Source organism: Anomalospiza imberbis, chromosome 39, assembly GCF_031753505.1.
Source record: "Anomalospiza imberbis isolate Cuckoo-Finch-1a 21T00152 chromosome 39, ASM3175350v1, whole genome shotgun sequence".
Taxonomy (NCBI): Eukaryota; Metazoa; Chordata; class Aves; order Passeriformes; family Viduidae; genus Anomalospiza; species Anomalospiza imberbis.
This window is the reverse complement of record NC_089719.1, coordinates 736,418-761,196: the sequence shown is the minus strand read 5'-3', so window position 1 is coordinate 761,196 and position 24,779 is coordinate 736,418. Positions and strand designations below refer to the sequence as shown.

The following is a 24,779-nucleotide window of genomic DNA, read 5'->3' as shown; positions in this document are numbered from 1 at the left end:
CGGTGACATCCCAGGAGTCCCCAGGCTGCCACAGAGCCGGGATGTCATGGGCACTCACAGGGGTTCCTGTCATGGGCAGAGTGGGAGCTTCAGGCAAAAGCTTTATTTCCTTTCTGGAGAAATTCCTGCTGAGTCATGAGGTGGAGAAATGACACCCAACAGCCACCATGGATCCTCAAATCCCTGCAGGACCCCTAGACTTCTAGAATTCCTTCTAATAGAAGAGACTGGCAGTGGCTGGATCCCATCCCGACCCTGCAGATTGGACAGGTGGAATTGAACCTTAATGCAATTTGTCCCAAAAGATTAATGATGTAATACCAGATAAATCTGTATAAATACAGCTATGATTGATACTGATCATTATTAGATAAAACGGTCTATTTACAACACAGAATAAAATTTTAAAAATTGTTATTTACTCCTCAATATAGGAGCTATACCAATTATAGACTATTCTGCTCTAGGAAGCAATTTTGACGTCTCCAGGGCCTTGCTGGAGTTGTTTGAACCCTCCTGCTCCAGCAGGAACTGCCTTTCCTGTGCCAGGAGCAGGGCAGGTCCCGCTGCAGGAAAAGCCCCAGGCCAGCCCCAGCACAGGGAAGGCCTCGGGCACAAGGGCAGAGTGCCGTGCTGGGAGCTGTGCCAAGGAGAGCCTGAGGCACCAAAGGCGCCTTGGCAGCAGCAGCTGCTTGCAGGGCATGGCCAGAAGCCTCCCTTGGCAACCCGGCCTGGTGTCCACCACTGCAATGTCACTGTTGAGTAAGAAATGTCACAGGCTCATCAGAAGGCTGATTGGCATAATGTGCCATATGTTTGGAACTGCTCCTTTTTATATGCTGTTCCGATCCAGGTAGATAAAATCCCAGTGGCACATATCAGAGGTTTGTTAGGGAAGACAGTGTGGATCAACTCTGCCTCGAGTACAGACAAACCATTTGTGGGATTGTCTTTGCTCAGGGACCAGGTTGTACATGGTGAATAATGCAGAAATATGGAAGAACTCGATGTGTACCTCGGGGAGATCTGATTGTGGGGTGAGACTCATATGCAAATATCACTGTTTGTTGGATGTTACTGCCACTGTACATTAAACCACACAGGCATGAGACAGAAGGAAATGTGTAAGTGTCGAAGGTTTGTGCAAGTGATATAGAAGGAAATGTGTGTCAAAGGTTTGAGCAAGTGAGATAGAAGGAAATGTGTCTGAGTAAGTGAAAGATGGAAGTTTTAACTTGATGAAGTTTTTACATGACGTTTGGTAGTATGTTGACGATATGAAGATAAGGTGTGGAATGTCCTCGGGTGACGTTATGGTGCTTGCATCCCCAATCGTGTGTTCTGTTTATGCTTGATGTTATGTTCTGTGCCTTCGGGACTGGCTCCAAAAAGTGAAGGTTTGTTTTGTCTTGTTATCAGCCGGCTCACCTCTCCCCAAGGTCTGTGTCTAGGAGAGGCTAGGGCTTGCTGGCTTTCTTGCTTGCTTGCTGGCTTGCTTGCTTTCACTTTGCTCTTGCTCCTGCTTTTTGCTTTTGCCCTTGCTTTTGCTTATTAGTTAGTTTAGCTAGGCAATCCAATTTTTTCCCTGGACTGTTTTTTTTCTTTCCCTTTCCTGAATACCATTTGAACCTGCTCAGGACTGGGACCTGGGAAACACCAAGACACACCGAGAGCCAGCATTTTGTGACCTGCAGCAGCCACCCCCAGTGCCGGAGACCGATAACTGGGCAACCACTCCCAGGAGAGACTTTCTGAATTTGTCACCTCTTCAGAGCGTAGAAAGAGTTTTTGTCATCTGGTGTTGTTCATTTTTTGTGCTGGGGAGTGCTTTGCCTGCTCAATAAACAGGTTGTTTCCACTACTCTCTGGGGAAATTCTTCCCGAGCCAGGTGAGCAAGGGGCTGTGGGGGTTTGCTTTCTGGGGGCTCCTTCTGGAGGTTTTCTCCCAAATTTGCCCCAAACCAGGACACATTACTACATCAGCGGGCTGTTCTTTGGTGAGATCCAGCAGGGCCCTGTCCAGCCTGTGCTCAGCAAACTGACTGGCCATGAGCCACTGGTGGATGTACCTCACCATGGCAGGCACCTGGAGAAGGCACGGGGAGACTTGGAAAGCTGCCAGAGGGAGGAATGTCCCCAGCTTCCCCAGAGAAGTGCTTCCCTTGCCACCACACTGCCATGGCCTCAAAGGCTTCCAGTGACCATTAGGCATGGAATGGGAGGCCAAGCAATTCCTGGGAGGATGAAATCCTGGCCACAGGCTGCTTACTTGCTTTGGATTGGAAAACCCCTCCCCTACAAGCATATCCAGCAGGGCAGCACAGGTCTTGGTTTTGAAGATGTGTGAATATGCTCTGAGCCCTGTGCCCATGGTGCTGGTCTCTTCCTCCCGAATCCTCTTGATGAATTTGCAAACCAGCTGTAGGAGAAGGGCAGGAAGCCAGGGATGTTCCACGGAATGCTCCAAGCGCGGTGCTCGGCTGAGCGGTGACAGCAGGCTCAGCCCAGCTGGGGATGGCTGCAGGTACCTGCGCTGTTCTGCGGAAGAGGCCACGGGTGGGGTCCTGCTCTTGTGTGCGCTGCACGGCTGCACCTGGCAAAGAGCGAGCGCAGACTGAGCTGAGGGGCTGCGGGAGAGGCCGGAGAACACAGCCCAGCCCTGCGCTCCCCAGGCAGGGACAGCCCTGGGATGCCCCAGGGGATGGAGCACGGCTGTGGGGTGTCTGCCCAGCCCCTCTTTAGTCCTGTCCATGGGCAAGTGCCCAGGGGATGGGATGGGATGGGATGGGATGGGATGGGATGGGATGGGATGCCATGGGATGCCATGGGATGCCATGGGATGCCATGGGATGCCATGGGATGGGATGTGGCCAAGCAGCCACCAGCCCAGCTCTGCCACTCACCCTCCTGCTGAGGCTTGAACTGCACCTCCTCTTCAGTCTCCTGTGCTGGGGCAGCTCCAGGGCCTTCTTCCTCTTCCTCCACCCAGGCCAGCTTGGGCACTCTCGTGAGTCTCTGCTCCATGTCAGTGACTGGATTTGTGGCTACTTGCAGGAGAGATGCCTCGGAAAAGCTCTGAGTCAGCAAGGCCTGCAGTCGTGCCTGGAAGGCACCTTCAAGAGAGAAGCCTCAGGAAGGCTACAGGACAGCAAGTCCTGCACTCTGGTCTCGAGGGCTCCTGCCACAAGGACAGGAGACTCCTGTCAAGGATTGTGGTCTGGCCTCGAGGGCACCGGTAGCAGGAATGGGAGATGCCTCCAGGGCACCAAGTCCCATGGTCTGCCCTCGAGGACACCTGCAGGAGAGAAGCCTCAGGAAGGCCACAGGTCACCAAGTCCTGTGGTCTGGCCTCGAGGTCAGATGCAGGAATAACGCCTCGGAAAAGCTCCGGGTCAGACACGAACGAGTGCGCTGTGCAGGGGCTCCTCACGGCACCACTCTGTCCCGTCCTGTGCCGTCGCGTGCTCCGAGCACTGTGGTGTGGTCTTGTCACCGCCAGCTCCTATGTCACCCCGTGTCACAAAGGGCCCTTGGACACGCTGTCCCGTTCCATGCCACGGTGACCGTGCTGCCCCGTGTCACAAAGGGCCCCTGCACACACTGCCCCCTGCCCTGGGGCTGCCCCCAGCCCACCCAAAGTGGCTCGGGTTGGAAGGAATCCCTCACCCCAAGTGTCTAAGACAGCCCGACAGGATCTTTAGGAACGGCTGAAACCCTCAGCAAACGCTGCCCTGCCCTGCAGGCTTGGGGCAGCAGAAGCCCCCAGGGCTGCCGACACAGCCACGGCGGGAAGGGCACGGGGCCTTCCACAGAAGCTGGCACGGCCTCCTTGGGACACGTCCCGGCTGGTGGCCATACTAAACCCGCAGGTGTGACACAGACAAGGAACGTGTGGGCCAGGGCAGGAATGCTGCTCTGACCCCTGGGGCCCGGGGAGCGCTGACATCAGCAGGTGTGGCACAGTCCCTGCCCAAGCAGACCTGCCACCCCCCGAGCCCTGGCAGCACCGGTGCCTGTCTCCTGCCCCAGAGACCTGTGCCCGTGGGGGGCTCCTGTGCCAGAGGGAGCCAAAGCCCACGTGCATTGGGGGCTGCACTCCTGCCTGCAGGGGCTGTTGGCAGGAGCACCTGGAGCAACGCTGGCAACACTTGTTCTCTGTCAGAAGCTCTTACTCCATGCTGAAATTATTTTCTCATTGAAGTTATTGCCTTCAGCACAAAAACACCTTAGTGGTGAAGGCACAGAAGTATCTGGCAAGTAATAGTCCTCAATTCAGGAAAGCTTTACTTCCCATTGCTCAACTCAAGTAGTTCCAAAAAGTTGCAAACTTCCCAAATGAATTGGGATGACCTGAGGAGGTGAAGAGTTGGAATTTTGCTTCCCATCTCAAAGCAGCAACTCATTTGCCTTAACCTCATGCACTGAGAGTCACTTTACAGAACATAACACTACACAAAAAAAGGGAAAAAACAAGGGCCATTCTTTGGTTTTCTCTGTAGGGATGATAATATCCTTATTCTCTTAAGAAATAAAAGCTCTCAAGAAATGAGAGTCCACTCAGTGGTACAAAAGTGGCCAAAAGAAATGTGTAGATGGCAAAAGGGCTAATCCTCCCCCTGGTACAGATATCTGAATGGCCAGTAAAGTACAGCTCTCCCCTCTTGTTCCCTGCAGGAGAATCAGGACCATGAAGACGAAAAGTCACAGATATTCCTTCTGGTCTCCATAACCAAAGCTGTGCCAAAGCACAGATGCTGCCTTCAAACTGACTCAAATTCCAGCCTAGACCTCTCACCTTCCAGACAACTCCTTCTCCAACACCCCACCAGCACCAAGCCCCCCAAACTCCCGCACAGAAGCCCTCAACACCCCGCCAGGAGCCCCAGCTGTCCCCGTCCCACCGCAGAGCTTTCCCACCCTCCAGTAGACGCCCTGGTTCCCTGCAGGTGCCGTGGGATGGCACTCAGGAGGATCTGCTCCAAGGCTTTCCCCTGGAGCACGCTCAGGCTGCCAGGCCTATGGATCCTGGATCATCCTTCCCACCGAGCCTTCCTGTGCACGGCTGCTCCATTTGCACCTTTGCCCTCAGCTCGGACTTCTCCACTTCACCAGGAGTGCTGGGAAAGGATGGAGAGCAGCCTGGCAAGCTCTTTCTCCAGCTCTCTCTTTACCCTCGGGGAGGTAGAACATTCCACAGGAAAGCAACTGGTGCCACAAGGAGCGGGTGGCCTCAGGCACCTTTGGGGATGGAACAAGGCCTTGGTTTGACATAAGTAAGCACAAGCAATTCACATGAGTAAACAAGTAATTAGCACAGACATGCCTAAGTACTTAGCACCAGTTAGCATAACAAAAAGCTGGCAGGCCTAACTTGACATGAGAGTGACCTGACAAAAAGCTTTAGACACAGTCTACCAGAAGAACTAAGGGCAAGTGTGGAATCAGCCCTGTGCAGGGAAGCCCTGAGGAAGACTTTGTGCTGCTTTGGGGCATCCAGACCGCTCCTGGCCAGGGCCTGGACATCAGCTTCAAGTATGGGAATCTGACACAACGTATTTCCAACCGCCTGCCTATGGAATCACCTCAGCAGTGTAAAGATGGATGGTGATTTTGATACAACTCCTACATCAACACACTGAAATTTATATGTGGATGAGAAACACTTTAGTGGGGTGCTGACCCCTGCCCTCCTGCCAGGTCAATAAAAGGGCTTTTGGCTGACAATGCATTTGTCTGCCGATTTCTTTGAATGAGGGAGACCCCTCAGGACTGCTGTATCCTGAGGGAACACCGTTGGCCTTGGCCTGTAGGCACCTGCACAAGCTTAAAATCAGCTGCCTCAGCTTCCAGGACCTCTCTTGGCCAGCATCCTGACGTGGATGCAGGACTGCTGTGAGGCACTGCTGGGACCCAGCGGGACAGGACCGGCTGTCTCGTGTCCACGTAGCACCCCTCACACAGCCAGGGCCATCCTGAAACCAGACAAACACTCACGTGTCAGCACAGGGGAGCAAGGAGCACTGGGCTGCTCTCAGGGTATCTCAAAGTTCGAGAATCCACCACAGCACTGGTAAATTTTTGGGGGGACCAAGGACTTTGAGTATCAAAAGGGAAACTCCAGTTTGTAGGGAGGGAAAATGCCTGGGACATGTGATTTGTCAAGGGAGCCGGCAGCTGAACCCTGAGAGAATTGCAGGGATAGCCTCACTCCCATGACCAAAAACTAAGAGAGAGAAGTCAGAAGGTTTTTAGGCCTGTTGGGATATCATAGGCTATGGATTGAAGGATACACGCAGGCCATCAGGTTCTTGTATGAAAAGTTAGTAGAAGAAGAAATCAGGTGGGAAGACGACAACAAGCAAATTTTGAAGCTTTAAAGCCAAAATTAGTCAGTGCAGCAGCACTGAGTCTTCCTGCCTTAGACAAACCCTTCTATCTGTTTGTGGATATAGAAAAAGGGGCAGCACATGGAGGGTTAGCCCAGGACCAGGGAGGATCCAGGAAACCAGTGGCCTATTTATCAAAACTGCAAGACCCTGTCAGCTGGGGGTGGCCAACCTGCATTCAGGCGGTGGCAGCGAGCGCCCTACTCATAGAAGAAATCAAAAAATTAACCTTTGGGAAAAATTGAAAATAATTACCACTCACTCAGTAAGGAGTATCCTCAGCTAAAAGGCTGAGAAATGGCTCACTGATTCCCGAGTGCTGAAGTATGAAGCCATCTTAATAGATAATGGTTTAGAGCTAGTCGTGAGTAACCAACTCAACCCTGCCCAGTTTTAGATGGAAAACCAGGTGAGGAATTAATATATAATTGCCTAGAAGTTATAAACTATCAAACTAAAGTAAGAGAGAACCTAACAGATCAACCACTCCAAGGTGGAAAACGATTGTACATCGATGGATTTTCACGGGTAATCCAGGGTACAGGGTATTGGGGTAGGCTATAGTAGATGAGGAGTTAGTGACCCTAGAAAAAGGAAAGTTACCTTCCAACTGGTCAGCCCAAGCATGTGAGTTGTATGCCCTAAAGTGAGCTCTGGAAATATTCACACAGAAAAGAGAAACAATATATACACACTCATAATATGCTTTTGGAGTAGTGCATACCTTTGGAAAAATTCGGGAAGAGAGTGGGCTATTAAATTCAAGGGGAAAGGAACTGATTCACTAAAAACTTCTTTTAGAAGTGTTAGAAACCTTACAATTGCCAGAAGAAGTGGCAGCAGTATATGTTAAAGAACATAAAAAAGGGGTGACTCAAGAAGCACGAGGGAACCATTTAGCAGATTTAGATGCTAAGAATTCAGCCGAATCAGGGACAGAAAAACTAATGATAGCATTAACCCCCATGAGAGAAATGGAAGAAGTCCCCATATTCATTGAGACAGAAGAGAAAGAATTCCTCAAAACAGGAGCCAAGAAAGATAACAAAGGGAAGTGGAGATTAGCAGATGGGAGGCAAATGTTGAATAAACCCTTTGCCAGGAAAATGCTCGAAGGCATACATGGGACAACACACTGGGGTACACAAGCACTAAGTGATCAATTTCTAAGGGACTGGGGCTGCATAGGAATTTTTGGGATAGCTAAGCAGGTAATTGAAAGGTGTGAAATATGCCAACAAGTAAATGAGAAGGTCATGAGGAAAACACCAGGGGAGGGCGAGAACAAGACTTACAGCCCTTTCAAAACATCCAAGTAGACTTTACCGAGCTTCCCCAGGTACAACGATGGAAGTTTCTACTAGTGATAGTAGGTGACCTGACTCATTGGGTAGAGGCGGTACCCACGGTTAAAGCCAATGCCAATGTTGTGAGTAAAACACTTCTAGAATCAATCATTCCCCGATACGGGATGGTGAAGAGGATTGATTCAGACCAAGTGTAAGAGGCAGTCTGAAGCCCCCACTTTTGCCTACCGATTGCCACGAGGAGAAACCCCCTTCCCCCACTGCAGTTCCAGCTTGGAGAGAGCAGCAGTGCAGGTGCAGTTGCTGCGCCGTTACGTTAGCTGTCCTGAACAAGGCCTGACAAGGACTTGGCAAGGACTTGGCAAGGAATCGACAAGGAATCGACAAGGAATCGGCAAGGACCTGGCATGAACACAGCAAGGAACAGCCTACTGCATATTTGCCCACTCTTCTCCTGAAGCCAAATGAACTTTTGGGGTGACCCTAGTGGTCTCTCACTGAAGACCTCTCATCTGCCCCATTACCACTGTGACAGACGGACGGAGATCGAAAACCCTCTTCCTAAGGACTGAGACTGAGACCCCTACCACAGGGAGTGGGGAAACCACTAATGACACGACCTGTTTCCCTTCAGTAATTCCAATGGACTTATTCTTCATTGTGTTTGTCCTGCTTCGGTGGTTTCAGTGGACTCACCTGTTCCCCCGCTGCAATCACAATAGACTCTCATTGTCCTGCATGTTTCCCCCTCTTTCCTCCGTGGAGTATAACTGGACCCCTGAGTTGACCAGAACTTAGAAGACTTCCCAGACAAGACCAGACGGATCCCCATCGTCCGGACCAGTGAGGATCTCGCCTGTGTTGGTAGCTATTCCCATCCCCCTCTTTTCTCTCTCTCTCTCTATCCTTTTATCTCCTTTCTGATCCCCACTATCGCATTTACTGTTTTGGCCCCTAGTAAAGGTGAATTTGTTGTGATTAACTAATAGTCCCTTGTTGTTTGCCTTTTTGCACTTTTGGGATCGGTGAAAAGAACCATCATGACACCCCGCACAAGCGGATCGTGACACCAAGGAGCTCATTTCACCTCTAAAATACTGCAAAAAGTTGTTCAAACCCTGGGAGTAAATGGGAATTACACACTCCATGGCATCCAAAGAGTTCTGGTCACATTGAGAGGATGAATCAAACTCTTAAAAGAGCTCTAGATAAGCTAATGATTGAAACCCAGATGTCATGGATAAAATGTCTCCCTTTGTCCTTATTAAGACTTAGAACTCAACCCCAGTCAGATTTGGGGGTCTCACCCTATGAAATGACGTTTGGGTTACCCTTTCTGACCTCATCCTGGAGGGTTGCCACCTATGAGGAAGGGGAAGCCAATGCCAAGAAATATGTTATGTCTATAGCAGAAACCTTAGAAGGGCTAAGACATAAAGGGGCAATTCCTCAAACTACCACCTGGGTTTCAGAATCCATAATATTAATCCCGGGGATTGGGGAATGATCAAGTCATGGAGAGATCAGCCTTTAACTCCTCAGTGGGAAGGTCCCTTTCAGGTACTGCTCACCACCGAATCGGCCGTGTGAACTGCAGAGTGGGCAGGGCACTGGAGTCATGCCCACAGATGGACTCATGCCAACAGAGTTAAAGGCCCAGCAGGAAAAACACAAAGAATCGACTACATATAACATCCAGACCAGGTGAAACAAGATTGAATCTCAAGCAGAGACTGAAAGACAACCAGAAAAACACCAAGACGCCCAAAGTCAAGCTTCCACCAACCAGTTTGAGAACTGTCTTCCTGTTTTAATGGGTGAGAATTACCAGCACCTGTTGAGGAGAAGTACACAAGGGACTGTAAAAGGTAATGGGAGATCTTCTTTAAGAAAATAAGACAAAGGAAGGAGGGCAAGACCCCTTTTTTCGCTACCAAGAAGACTCCATAGCCCTGCTGTGGGTAGCAACCCCATAGGCATGGTAAGGTAGGGACAAAAGGCCATATCGGACCACTGTCATTCCCCAACTGTCTTTGAATACAACAGGGACTGGAGGGCGAGACCGAGCTGGCTTTTGGACCCCTAAATTACAATGACTATAGGTAGCAACCACAGAGGCATGATAGATGGGAGTCAAAGCCATCCTGGACCTCTGATAGGCCCTTTTGTCCATTCCAAATAAGTGTGTCTAAGGAAAACCCGAGATTTTTCTCCTGTTCCCACTGTCCTTGCCCACATCAACAGATGCTAGTATGACTCATTCAAGAGAGAGAGAAATTATTTTACTTAATTGTTCAAGCATAATGACTTACAGAAAAAGAAAATGGGGGTTTGTTATAGATGAGTAATCCTATGGTTGACTCTCACAGTTAAGGAGTGAATATTAAGTATATGTTAAGAGAAGTTGTGTAGGTGTATAGTTATCTTTCCCTTCCCCCTTGCATTGTTATCACGGGATGCCCTCAGTAGTCAGGGCATTTGGGAGGGTCGGCTTGTTGCTATGGCAGCGCCTGAGCTCCAATCAAGCTGTAAGAAAGTGATCTCCACCACTGGACAGCGAAGGAGGAGTGGATTGACAAGACTTTGGGAGGGGCTGGAGCTATAAAAGACAGAACATCCATTTTGTAGATGAGCACATGGTGAGCGAATCCTTTGCTCCTGGTGCTGTATTCTTTACTTTATTCACTCTTCTGTTGTATTTCGATAAGGTCTTAGTAAAACCATTTAAATTATTGAAAGTGAAAATTGTTTCTCACATGGGGTTGAGGAATGTGGGGCAAGGTTGTCCACACTGGGTCAGACCTCAAGGTAAAACTTCTCAGACCTGGCCAGACCTCCTTAGGAGCGGCCCTACATCAATATCAATCACAGAATGCTGCAATCAGCTCTTCTCTAAAGAGAACAGTAATAAAGACACTCTTTAAAATAGGAATACATATTTCTTAGAAGCTCTTTGAAATGTTTCTCCATAAGTGTAAAAGGAAAACTTCTTAATTAACTACATTAGAGCAGAGGGAAATGAAGGCACAGCCATGGCTTCTCAGGACTTGCTTGATCCTAATGAGGCCCGTGGAGGATTTGGAGGTGAGCCCTGGAACCTCAGGGCCTGAGAGGAGATTGCACAAACCTGTCCAGGAGTCAAAGTCAGAGAAAAAACCCTAAGTTTCTCAAGCCATTAATGAGTGCCAGTGAGGTCCATCCCCAACGCAGGCTCCTCATGGACTCCTTGGAGGAGAGAATTGCAGGACAGGATGGCACAAAAACCTCTCAGAGTCTCAGAGTGAAAAGGACAATCCAAAGTACCTTAAACTCCTTGAGTTTCTCAAAGCATCAATGAGCCCCACTGAGTGTCAGTACAAAGCTCTCAAGGGACTAATTAAAACAGATAATTTCAGGCTGTGACTGCACAATCTTTCTCACAGAATCTGTATAAAAAGGGAAACACCAAGTACCTTAAAAGAACTGAAGTACCTTGAAGCATTAATGAGCCCCACTGAGTGTTGTTCCTGACAAAGCCTCTCCAGGGACTAATTACAGCAGATAATTGGAGGCCATGACTGCACAAAGCTCTCAGAGACTCCAAGGCAAAAGCCAAAGCCAAAGTGCTTTGATAAACCTGCAGTCCCTGGGAGCATGAAGGAGCCCCCAGGGCCATTCCTGAGCAAGGCTCCCCAGGGACTCCTTCCAGCAGATCCCTGAGGCCACTGGGATGTGGGCTAGGGGAGGATGCTGAGGGCAGGACAAGGGGCTGACAGTGCCCAGCCTGGCTGGGGCTGCGCCAGGAGGCCCCAGTGCCTCAGGACAAGGTGTCTCCTGACAGCCCTTGGTGGCACAGACCCTGCTGTGCCCCAGGGCACCAAGACTTGGCTTCTCTTTGTCCCCACCTGTCATCAGTGCCTCCAGTTCTCTGCTCTGCCTGGGGCCTGGGGACACTTTCTCAGTCGTGTCCCTCAGTGGGACCCATTAAAAGTCAAAGGAACTTTGGAGTTGGATTCTGACTTGGAGCTCTGGAGAGGTTTCTGCAGCTCCCTCTCAGGGCCTGATGTTCAGGGCCTGAGCACAAAGCCCCAGAGGGTCATTAAAGTCCTTGTGCTGTGTCTGTGCTGCTGAGCCGGGCCGGGCTCCTGGCACAGAGGGTGATCCTGGTAACCAAGGAGAGCTTCAAAAGCACATTTCCCTGGATGAGCAGCTCTTCTCCCAGCCCAGCAGGGCTGGGGCACTGCCTGCAGCCAGCCCGGGCACAGCACAGAGGCACAGAGAGCTTCCATCAGTCAGGGCTGGGAAGGTGCTGAGAAGTGCCTGGGGCAGAATCAGTGCCAGCCCTTGGCACAGGAACCTCTGGCTGCAGGACAATGCAGCTGCAGCTCCTGGAGTGATCTCCTACAGCTGGAACATCCCAATGCCCACAGACCCTGTGAGTACATTCTCTGATCATCTCTTGTGCAGAGCAGCCAGGGGTGCCCAGGGCTGTCCTGCAGAGCAGGGTCCTGCAGCCCAGGGCGTTGTGCTGGGCCAGGGACTCTGCTGCCTGCCAGGGACAGCTCTCAGCTGGCCCGGGGAGCTGCTCCCAGCACTGGGGGACAAGATGTGGTTGAAAGGAGAGAGCTGGTAGGGCTTGGACGTGTTCTCCATGTGTGGTGAGATTGCTACATTGTTCAGGACTGCTCTCAGCATGGCATTTAACTGCAGAACATTTCCAAGTATATTATATGGGAGCACAGCAAGGCAGGGGCAGCATAAAAGGGAAAATCCTGCTTTTTTAATCTACTGATCTGTGTGGATTGGATGGGAAATTGCACATAGATATTCATCACTCAGTTCAGGCTGAGAGAAAAATAAAAATGTTTTCTCTCAGGAGTTAATAAACCAGGCAGTGACAGAAATCAGCACAGAGCCCCTCACAGGCAGCATCAGTGTCGCTTTTCCAGCCTTCTCAGGGTTGCTCTGGCATTGCCATCAGAGCCTGCAGAGCTAAAGCTGCCCCTGGGCAGTGCCTGAGCTGGGAAGGGTCTGCAGGGCAGAGCTGAGCCCCCAGGGCTGGGCTGGGTTCTGGCAGCACTGGCAGGGCCCAGCCCTGGGCACAGGGAAGCAGCTGCTGGCAGGGACAGCTCCAGGCAGCAGAACCCTGGGCAGGCAGAGAGGAAAAGAGCCCCCAAGCTGGGCTGGGATATTTAAAGTCCTCTCCAAACCCAACTGTTCCATGATTACTTTTCTTACAGATCCCTATGTGCAGCCACAGCCAATGTCCAACAGCAGCTCCATCAGCCACTTCCTCCTGCTGGCACTGGCAGACACGCGGCAGCTGCAGCTCCTGCACTTCTGCCTCTTCCTGGGCATCTCCCTGGCTGCCCTCCTGGGCAACGGCCTCATCATCAGCGCCGTAGCCTGCGGCCACCACCTGCACACGCCCATGTTCTTCTTCCTGCTCAACCTGGCCCTCAGCGACCTGGGCTCCATCTGCACCACTGTCCCCAAAGCCATGCACAATTCCCTCTGGGACACCAGCACCATCTCCTACACAGGATGTGCTGCACAGCTCTTTTTTTTGGTCTTTTTCATCGCAGCAGAGCTTTCCCTCCTGACCATCATGTGCTACGACCGCTACGTGTCCATCTGCAAACCCCTGCACTACGGGACCCTCCTGGGCAGCAGAGCTTGTGCCCACATGGCAGCAGCTGCCTGGGCCAGTGCCTTTCTCTATTCACTGCTGCACACGGCCAATACATTTTCCCTGCCCCTGTGCCATGGCAATGCCCTGGGCCAGTTCTTCTGTGAAATACCCCAGATCCTCAAGCTCTCCTGCTCCAAGTCCTATCTCAGGGAACTTGGGCTCATTGCTGTTAGTGTTTCTTTAGGGCTAGGTTGTTTTTTGTTCATCATTTTCTCCTATGTGCAGATCTTCAGGGCCGTGCTGAGGATCCCCTCTGAGCAGGGACGGCACAAAGCCTTTTCCACCTGCCTCCCTCACCTGGCCGTGGTCTCTCTGTTCCTCAGCACTGCAGCATTTGCCAATCTCAAGCCCCCCTCCATGTCCTCCCCATCCCTTGATCTGGCCCTGTCAGTTCTGTACTCGGTGGTGCCTCCAGCCCTGAACCCCCTTATCTACAGCCTGAGGAACCAGGAGCTCAAGGCTGCAGTGTGCACACTGATGACTGGATGGTTTCATGGACATTAAACCACTGGCCAGTTTCTGCAAATCACTTCTAGTAAAAGTCATCTTTGATACTTCTTGTTGGTTTCATTTTGGAGGTTCATATTTTTACTTTTTTCATACTGTCCACAAATAAAAAATACACTCTGTGCTATTTCTCATTTTGTTCCCCTCCACCTTCCCTGTGGCCACAGACTGTGTCAATGAGGGGCTGCCCTCTCAGTGGCTTTAAAGGAACTAAAGGATGTCCCAGCAGAGTTTTCTGCAGAGATGCCCTTTTGTTGCCTTCTCTGGAGCTGCAGCAGCAATGTCTGTGTGCAGAGCTGGGGCAGATCAGTGCTGGCACAGCAGCTGTGCCCAGCAGCAGCAGCACTTGGTGTTGCCAGTGCTGCTCCCGTGGCCCTGCCCCGCTGCCCTGGTGGCCCTGGTGTTGCTGCAGGGCCTGAGTGCTCTCGGGGCCGGGCACAGTCCTGGGGGTGGCAGTGCCGGGGCTGCAGCAGGGACAGCCCATGGGCACTGCTGGGGCAGCGCTGACGCCTCAGGCCAGGGCCTGGGGGCTCCAGGCTCCTTGCCCAGGCTCTCTCAAGAACACGGCCAGGCCAATGCTCAGCACAGAAAACCCCTGTGAGCAGCCCCAGGCTGGCCGTGGGCAGGCTGGGGGCAAACAGCATGGCTGGTGCTCTGCAAGGGCCCTGGGGCAGACGGGAAGGAGCAGCAGAGCAGGGGCTGATCCATCCCCAGTGCGCTGGACAGCCCAGGGCAGCGTCCCAGAGCGTCCTGATGGAGCTGCCAACAACATCCCCCCTCTGCAGCCCTGGCCTCTCCCCCAGCTCACACAGGTGCCGCATCCTTGCAGGCACAGCCACGGCAGCGCTGGCTCAGGAGCCCCTGTTTGCATTGCACACAGCAGGCGGGAGCACCCCCATGCTGCTGCTGTGGGGACATGAACCTGAGGGAGCACAAATGCCATCAGCCCCTGGGGCCAGGAAGGGCTGGGGGACGCCAGGGAAACCACTCAGCTTTGTCCTGGCCTCTGCAGCCAGCCAGAAAGTTTGTTCCCATCAGCTGGGAGTTTCCTGTCCCACTGCAGACGCTGTTGCTCAGAGCCAGGGCTGCCTGGCAGCCACCCCCAGACTGCCCTGAGCATTTCCTTGGCTTCACCTTTGCTTTCTTTTTCCTTCCCTTTTACATATTTCTTCCTGTTGCCCATCCCAGTTCCCTCCCCTACAAGCAGCCCATCCCTGTTTGCCCTTTCCTCTCTGGCCTCACTCCCCATTCCAGTTCCTGACTTGGCACCCTGGGAATGGCCCTTGGGGAGCAGGATCATCCCACAAGTGCTGCAGGAATTGTCTGCAGGCTCCTGCAGTGCCTGGTGCTGCTCCCTTGCCAGAGGCACCCAAGGCCAGGGGGGCACAACTGGGCTGCTGTGTCTGGCTGTGGGGCTCCCTGTTCTGGGCAGTGAGGAGGGGCTGCAGAGGCTCTGCAGGACAGACAGGATGGGCTTTGGGGCTGTGAGGAGAAGCTGAGGGACCTGGGCTGCTGGAGCTTCTGAAGAGGAGGCCCAGGGCTCCTCCTGCAACTGCTCCAAAGGTGGTTTCAGAGAATCCCAGAATCAGCAAGGCTGGAAAAGACCTTGGAGATCATCAAGTCCAACCTGTGCCCTGACACCCCCTTGTCTCCCCTGAGCCTCCTCTTCCCCAGGATCAACAACCCCAGCTCCCTCAGCCACTCCTCACAGGACTTGTGCTCCAGACCCCTCACCAGCCTTGTTGCCCTTCTCTGGACACGCTCCAGCCCCTCCAGGTCCTTCCTAAATTGGGGGGTACAGAACTGGACACAGCACTCGAGGTGCTGCCCAACCAGTGCTGAGCACAGGGGAAGAATCACTGCCCTGTTCCTGCTGGCCACACCATTCCTGATCCAGGCCAGGAGCCATTGGCCTTCTTGGCCACCTGGGCACACTGCTGGCCCATGTCCAGCCTGCTGTCCATCAGTCCCTGCAGGTCCCTTTCTGCCTGGCTGCTGTCCAGCCACTCTGTCCCCAGCCTGTAGCGCTGCAGGGGTTGTCGTGGCCAGAGTGCAGGACCCGGCACCTGGACTTGTTAAACCTCACCTTGTTGGATTTGGTTCCTGGATCCAGCCTGTCCAGGTCCCTGTGCAGAGCCCTCCTGCCCTCAATTAGATCCACACTCACAGCCAACTTGGTGTCATCTGCAAATTTCCCGATGTTGGACTCAATCCCCTCATCCAGATCATCAATGCAGATACTGAAATCCACACTGGCTGGCTCTGATCCCTGGGCCATCCTGTGGGTGCCCTGTGATGGCACTCAGGGTGATCTGTTCCAGAACCTTGCCGGGCACCGAGGTCAGGCTGACAGGCCTGGAGTTCCCCAGATCCTCCTTCCAGCCCTTCTTGGGGATGGGCTCACACTGGCACCTCCAGTGCTCTGGGACCTCCCTGGTGAGCCAGGACTGATGGTAAATGATGGAGAGCAGCTTGGGGAGCTCATCCACCAGCTCCCTCATCCCCCTAGGATGGATCCCATCTGATCCCATACACCTGTGAGCATCTGAGTGACCCAGCAGGTCCCCAGTTGCTCCCTCCTGGATTACAGGGGGCTGTTCTGCTCCCTGTGCCCATCTACCAGCTCAGGAGAACTCATGTCCTGAGGACAACCTGTCCATATATTGAAAATTGAGACAAACAAGATGTTAAGGATTTTGGCCTTTTCCTTATCTTTAGTTACTGTATTCTCCGCTGCATCCAATAAAGAGTAGTTATTCTCCTTCCCCCTCCTTTTGCTATATATTTTTTTATAAAAACATTTTTTAGTCTTCTTACAGAAGCTGCCAGGTAAAGTTCTAATTGAGCTTTCACCTCTCAGCTTCTCTTTCTGAATGAGCTAGCAACATCATTAAACACTTCCTGAGTTGCCACTCCTTTTTTCCCCTGACTTCCCACAAAAGCTCCATGGGCAGCCAGGGCAGTCATTTTCCTCACCAGCGCATCTTTGGCCACACTGGCACAGGCTGCTCCTTCCCCCTTAAGATTACTTCCTGGAAATGTGTCCATCCACCCTGGACCCCATTGTTTTTAAGGGCTGTTTCCCTTTAAATAATCTGTACCTGATTCGGTACTCCCCAAATCTGCATCCTAAATAGGCCAAAGTCTGCCCTTCCTAATTCCAGTGTGGAAGTTTTGTTGCTGCCCCTCCTTCTTTCACAGAACATTGAAAACTTGATTATTTCATGGTCACTGTGCCCCAGGCAGCCAATGACCCCCACATCTGCCACCAGCCCTTCTCTGTTTGTGAGCAGCAGGAGACAGAGCTTTCCTTGGCAGTGGAGTGTTACCAAAAATTCGGCAAAACAGAAAACTCCTTCACACCAATGCAGCATTAAGAAGCAGCATTCTTTATTCAGCCGGGTGCACGGGGGATAGCTCCTCCCAAAGCCGAGCATGCTGAGTACAGGAAAGTTTCTGTTCATATTCTGTATTTTGCACACATATTCATTGATTGTCCTGGACTAAACACACATCTGATAATCATTTCCCCAGAATCATTAACATATTTCCCCTCCCCTTTTCCCATGTGTTCTTCTGTCCTGGTGGTCTCTCTGGTGGTCCCTGGTGGTTGTGGACCCCAATGTTCCAGTGGGCCTGGCTGAGCTGGCAGGACACTGAGGCTGGTGAACTTCCAGTTCCCCTTCTGACACAATGGGCATTGTGTGGTTTCCATAGGCCTGGGGTTTTGGAGAACAAGCTCCAGGTGTCAGCTCACCTGGTGGTGACAATTTATCATCTGGTAACATGAGGTCACAGAGTGGGCTATGACATCACAGAGTGGGTTATGTGAGGTCATTGAGAAGCTATGGCATCACAGATTGCCTCTGTGACATCACAGAGCCAGCTGTGACATCATGGGACAGAGGTCTGACATCACAGAGTAGACTATGACATCACAGAGTTGGCTGTGACATCAGAGACCAGCTGTGTGACATTGGAGAATGGGCTGTGACATCTCAGAGCAGTCTCTGGCATCACAGAGGGGCTGTGTGACATCCCAGGAGGGCTGTGTGAGGTCACTGGGTTGGTCACTCCACCCCAGCTCCCCCTCACAGTTTCTCCCAACAAGTCCAATGCTGTTCATGCCCAGTGGGGTCCCTGTCCCCCGGTATCCCCCTGGTCCACCTGGAGCCACAGCCCCCACCAAAGGATGTTCCACAGGATCCACCCCAGAGCCTGACATGGGGAAAGGGGCCAGGGCTGTGTGACCAGGACATCAAGGACGTGGATTAGCCAGGTCTCTTTGGCCTGGGTTGGGTTCCCCAGGGCAGGAAAGATGTCGTGCAGCTGGAGCAGGATTAGGGAAGGGCCTCCAAGGTGGGGCTGGAGCCCTTGGGCTGTGAGCAGAGGCTGAGGGAGCTGGGAAGGCTGAGGGGCTCCTCATCCCAGCCTGGCAGTGCCAGCGAGGACAGGAAAGAGAACACAGAGCCAGGCTCTTCACCAGGGGCCTGGTTAGAGACAAAAGCCAAAAGCAGCCTGACCTCCCTTCTCCATCCACCGCTGACAGCTTTGTAAATCAGGAAGTATTTGAGCTGTTTTGCCACCACTGCAGGATGACCAACCGGATAGAAGAACTTAATTCGGTTTATATCTACCACAGAACGACGTTTGTCTAAAATCAGTTTTAGTATGGAAATCACTTGTGGATGCTGGACTCATCCAACACTGCTGGGACGTTGCACATAGCTCAGGGAAGAGTGGGATTGTTATTAAATTGTGTCTTGTTCAACCATGGTCTGTTGGCCATGAAGAGAAACTTTCTGTGCCTCTGACTCTCACCAGTTCCTGACCCCCAAAGGACACAAACCTGATGAGTTGTGGTTCCCACTCCAGTGGTGGCACTTGGACCTCCCTCCATCCCCAGAGCAGAGCTCCCTTGTCCCAGAAAGTCCCTGGCAATGCAGGGATGAAGGAAACAGGACAGGCTGTGGGGATCAGGGGCAGGGCACGGCCAGGGATTTGGGGTGGTTGTGAGCCCAGGGCAGGACCCGGCCCTTGGCCTTGGTGAACCTCATCCAATTGTCCTGGGCCCATGGCTCCAGCCTGTCCAGATCCCTCTGCAGAGCTTCTGCCCTCCAGCACAGCCACACTCCCACCCAGCTTGGGCTCACCTGGGAACTGACTGAGGGTGCCCTCGATGGCCTCGTCCAGATCAGCAATAAAGAGATTTCACTGACCTGGCCTCAGTCCTGAGCCCTGGGGACACCCCTGGGTGTGACTCCATTCCTCAGCTGCTCTGAGTGCCAGGGGTTGGATGAGGGGAATGGTGGGGAGGGGTTGGGGACAAAGTGTTATTGATTGTCAGCCATGAAGGGTCTTGATTTACACATTAATTCAGACTGCATTAGGAGGTGCTGGGGGTCAATATCAATTGGACATTGCTGATATCCATCTCTAAACAGGAAAAACTGGAAAAGAAAATAGGACAAAACAGTTCTCTCTGCATAGTTTGCAAAACAGTATATTCACTTTAAATACACTACTGAAATCTGTCTAATTCATCACAGAAGAATTGAAAGCTTCAATTATTCCCATGGGCTTTTCTTGTTTGGAAGTTTTAAACAAATCTTTATGAGCTTTTCTCACTGAATTCCTGAACTGAAGAGCTCAATAAAGAAGAGGCCTGTGGAGTAGTAAAATTCATCAGCAACCTCCAAGTGGCTGAGTCTCCATCCCCATCAGAGAAGCAATGAACAGAAATGGGCACAGATTAGATTGTCCTAGATTAGGGCAAATTTGGGAGAAGACCTCCGGAAGGAGCCCCCAGAAAGCAAACCTTCACAGCCCCTTCCCCACCTGGTTCGGGAAGAACTCCCTCGGAGAGTAGTGGAAAAAAACCTGTTTATTTAACAAGCAAAACACTCCCCAGTACAAAAACAACACCAGATGACAAAACTCTTTCACCGTTCTGAAGAGATGACAAATTCAGAAAGTCTCTCCTGGGGGTGGTCGCCCCGTTCTCGGTCTCTGGCGCAGGGGATGGCTGCTGCAGGTCACAAAGTGCAGGCTCTCGGTGTCTCTTGGTGTTTCCCAGGTCCCGGTCTGGAGCAGGTTCAGATGATATTCAGAATGGGGAAAGGGAAGGAGGAAAAAAAACAATCCAGGGTAAAAATTGGACTGCCTAGCCTAGCTAAACTAACTAATAAGCAAAAGCAAAAGAAAAGCGAAAAGCAAGCAAGCAAGCGAGCAAGCCAAACCTCTCCTATACACAGACCATGGGGGGAGTTGAGCCGGCTGATAAAAAGACAAAACAATCCTTCATTTTCAGAGTCAGTCCTGAAGGTGCAGAACATAATATCAGGCATAAACAGAACACATGACTGGGGATACAAGCACCATAACGTCACCCTAAGACAGCTTTGTGGCTGCCCCAGCTCTGGGACGGGCCCTGGGCCTGGAGCAGGAGCAGCTCTGGAGACCCCAAGGCCGGGCTCTTGTGCTGGCCTGGGCAGATGGGATGGCAGCAGGGGCTGCTGAGCTCTCAGCACCTCAGCCCGAGGGGAGCAGGGCACCCAGGGAGCCTCCTTTGGCCTTGGCCAAGCCCCTTCCCCCATGGCTGGGGCTGAGTCCTGGCTGAGCTGCAGCTGCTGCTGTGCCCTGGCCAGGGGCTGAGGCCGTGGGGCCAGTGGCCAGAGCAGCCTGGGCTGAGCAGAGCTGTGGGGCCAGAGCCGGCTGGGCTGTGCTGGGGAGAGGCCCTGGGTGCTACACAGAGCTCAGGGCAGCTGGCAGAGCTTGCAGGGAGCTGGGCTGGGCTCAGAGAGCCTGGCACAGAAACCATCAGTGTCCATCCCTGTGGCAAGCACATTTCTCTCTCTCTCAGGATTTTTATAAAGGTGCACAGGGAGAAGTGAAAGAGAAAACAATTTCTATTTCTGCTCCTTGTTTTTCTCTTGTGGAATGTGTTTGGAGATTGTTTACCTAGAGCGAATGCCTGGTTGGATCACGGTGGATTGTTTGGGCCTGATGGCCAATCGCATCCACCTGTGTCTGGACTCTGGAGAACAGGGTCACGAGTTGTGGGGAGAGTGAGATATGATAGTTAGAGAGAGTAGCATGTAGTTTTTAGTATCCTCTTTTATATAGTATATTAATGTATCATAGCATAATTATAATAAAGAAATCATTCAGCCTTCTGAACTAAGTCAGACATCATCATTCTTCCCATTGGGTTTGCCGACATCTACAACAAGTGGTGACCCCGAACGTTGAATGAAGAACCAGGACCTGGATCGGTCCACAACCGTGATTTTACACGGGAAAGGAGGTGAACCCTCTTGAAAAGGCATGCCCGACGTCCCTGCGAGGGATAGGGGAAGTAAGACGCCGTGGGAACCCTCTCTATAGGACCAGGTGCAGCCCCGAGCAGTTGCCATAACCAGACGCCTCTGCCTGCCTTTGAAAAGGTACTGATTTTTGATTATAATACTGCCCTGACCTGGGGTGGACTTTAACTTTGGGAAGAAATGTCTGAAGATGTAGACACTGGTTTGTATTGTGTACATGGCCGTATATTTGCCGTCTGGAGAGATTTGGCTAAGGTCTATGGAATTCATATCCCTGAGGATGATTTATTGGAGTTTCTTGAATATGCAGACACTCGTGTTTTTTTCAGGGATCTGGGTTTTTCCCTGAATCCAGAAGCTTGGAGATCCCTGTATTTCCTCATCAAGCAAAGCGTCATGCGAGATCTCCGAGCGTTTCGATACATGAGAGTTTATTTCGAGCTTCTTCAGATAGTCCAGAAATGGACCCCTTTTTCGATAGTCCAGTCTTTGCGGCAGGTGCCCCCCCGCGAAAGGAGGGGGGCAGAGCCTTTTTCCGTGGCTCAGAAGTTTTCTTCTGCTTCTGCGCAGAGGGAGGTTTTTTCACCGCCTCCTCCACCTCCTGTTCCTGCAGCGTGTGAGCCCCCCCTCCTCCCCTCGGAGGGGGCGGGCCCGCTCCCGACCCCGGCGGACGCGGAGACACCGCCTCCCTCGCCGCTCCGCCCGCCCGCAGCCGTGCCTCCTCCTCCTCCTGCCCATTCGGAGCTGGGAGACACACCCGCCGCTGAGAGCCCGCCTGAAGCCACTTCGGCAGGGGCGGAGACACCGCCCGCGCCGGCTCCCCCGCCGGCTCCCGCGCCGGCCCCGCTCGCCGCGCCCGCCCCTGCCTCGGAGTCGGCGGCCGCGCCTCCGGCACCGCCCGTCATCGCTCCCGCGGCGGCGGCCGCGCTCCCCGCACCGGCAGCCGGTCCTCCCGCGCTGGAAGCCAGCCCCCCGGCGCCGCAGCCGGCGATTGAGCCATCGGCAGCCGAGGCCGAGGACCTCCCCGCGTCAGCTCCGCCGCCCACATCAGCTCTGACGCCCGCGCCGGCCCCGCCGGTCCCGGCTGCCCCGCCGCCTCCCGCGGCTTTCGCCGGGTCCCCAGGCGCTGCCCCCAGCAGCAGCAGCGAGCAGCAGCAGCCTGGGGCCGCGCTGGAGCGGACCCCGCCGCCTCCAGTCAGCCCGGGGTCCCCTCCCGGCCTGTTCCCTGGTGCTGGCGCTCCTCGGCAGCTCCTTGCAGCTGCTGCGAAAGTGGAGGTTATGAAGTTTAGTGCCTTTCTGGGGAACAGAGTTTTTCTTGGTCCAATTCTTGCTTGGGTGGGGGATTCCCGCGGGAGCTCGAGGCCCCTCGTCCCTCCCGCTCCCGTTTGGGGGGCGGGGGGGATGAGTTCTGGGAATGCTGCCGCTGGTCTTGTGCCCGGAGAGCGTGGGGGTGCTGCTGCCAGGGGTCAGGGAGCTGCGTGCCGGCCCAGCCGTGCCGCAAGTCCTGAGAATCAACATTTCTCTGGGGAAAGCACCTTCTCTGCTGAGCCCTGGGGCAGTTCTCGTGTCATGCTCTCGTTTGAGGTGCGGGATGAACAAAATGCTGGAGGAGTTGCCGTGATGCTGGCCGCGTGGTGGGGGCGGGCTGTGAAGATGAAGACCCCGCCTCGCCGGCCGGGCTGGGGCCGATTGGTCCAGCCCCCCGGCCGGAGGGCCCCGCGCCCCCCACGGCCGGGTTTGGGATCTTGGCTCCGCCCGCATGGACCGGGGCCGCCAGCTGCGCAGGGTCTTAAAGCCTGCTACTTGCTGGGCATTCTTCTGATCCCATGAGTTCGGGAAAAAAAAAAAAAAAAAAAAAAAAAAACAAAAAAAAAAAAACCAGTATCATTGAAGTTAGATTTAAGATTAATTAAATAGAGGTGGTTGACAAGAAAACAAGGAAAAAGTGGTCGATTTAAGAGTTTTGGCCATGGCATTTCAGAGATTTTTCAGGTTTTTTTCTTTTTTATTTGGTGATGGGTTTTTGCACAAGAAAGGTATGTTTGCATGGTTGACGATCAGCCCAGAGTTGGTTTTATCGGTTGTTGAAGTCTCTGGGATGACATTCAGTGTTTTGGTGTTTGATAATTATATGATGTCGCATTTGGTTTTTCTTTATGGGTTTTTTAATGGTTATTTGGACTTTCTTCAGTTGTTTTGTTTCAGGATTCAGCAGTTCTCTGTTTCACCAATGAGAAGGACTTTTGAGGATGTCAAGATAAATGTTTCCAGACAATGGACACCTTCTCCTGAGAATCAGCTGTTTGGACTTTGAACTTTGAGCATTCTTTTCCTTGTTGTTTGGGTTTTTGTATTGTAAGCTTTGTTTTAGAGATTTGATAGATGGATTGCAGGTAAAGGATCTCTGAACATTCCACATCAGTATGTGATTTGGCTTTTGATTGATAGCTAGCAAATTGATAAGGGGGCCTCTTGAGATGTGTTTGCTCTCTTTTGCAGGGTCCTGCAGAAGACTTGCAGATGCAGTTTTTTATTTTTAATTTTTTTTTTAATTTATACTAAAACGGTGATATGTGGCAAGCACACTTCTCTCTCTCTCAGGATTTTTATAAAGGTGCACAGAGAGAAGTGAAAGAGAAAACATTTTCTATTTCTGCTCCTTGTTTTTCTCTTGTGGAATGTGTTTGGAGATTGTTTACCTAGAGCGAATGCCTGGTTGGATCACAGTGGATTGTTTGGGCCTGATGGCCAATCGGATCCACCTGTGTCTGGACTCTGGAGAACAGGGTCACGAGTTGTGAGGGAGTGAGATATGATGGTTAGAGAGAGTAGCATGTAGTTTTTAGTATCCTCTTTTATATAGTATATTAATGTATCATAGCATAATTATAATAAAGAAATCATTCCGCCTTCTGAAATAAGTCATACATCATCATTCTTCCCATTGGGTTCGCCGACAATTGTGGACATGTGCCCTGCCTTTGATAGCTTCAGAACACCCAAATCTTCCCAAATATTCTATTGAACCAACCCCAAATTCACCCCCAAATCCTGGTAAATGGTGCAGCTTTAGATCTCTTTGCCTAATTTCTTTATTTTCACCCCAGTTTTGGTTGTTTAGACATGGTGAAGAAAGAAATTATTTAAATTGAAAAGACCTAGAAGATCATGCAGCGCTGCTTGATGCCACCAGAGTAAATAACTGAACAGAGTGGGTGAGATTTTTTGGGGTGTAAAGTCAAGAAATCACTTTCTCCCAATGAATTTCCAGTTTAGAGCAGAGTCCTGGTGGATGTTCCTGCCTCTGTGTTCATCCAGGTGCCTATGGGGATCCAGGAGGACATGAAGACCACCAGCCAGGTGTCTTCTCAGCAGGGATCACAGGGAATGTGGGTCACCAGGGCTCTGAGCAAAGTGAGTCCTCCCATGGGGGATGGAGTTGGAGCAGGGCACGAAGCTCTTCCTGCAGTCCGGGCACTCACAGAGCTTCCCTTACTGGTGCCTCCGTTGGTGTTGGGTCAAGTGAGAGCTCTGAGTGAAGCTCTTCCCACACTGGGGACACTTGTAGGGCCTCTCCCCGGTG

General features: G+C 52.2%; 2 protein-coding genes across 2 annotated transcripts in view; one reads left to right on the top strand and one right to left on the bottom strand.

Annotated features, from left to right (window-relative positions):
* Window positions 1-24,779, top strand: part of LOC137464210 (zinc finger protein 850-like) — a 711,331-nt gene that overhangs the window by 107,854 nt on the left and 578,698 nt on the right. The window lies entirely within an intron of this gene.
* The window catches only part of LOC137464215 (zinc finger protein 3-like), a 170,964-nt gene that overhangs the window by 145,382 nt on the left and 803 nt on the right, over window positions 1-24,779 (bottom strand). The gene's annotated exons all lie outside the window — the stretch shown is intronic.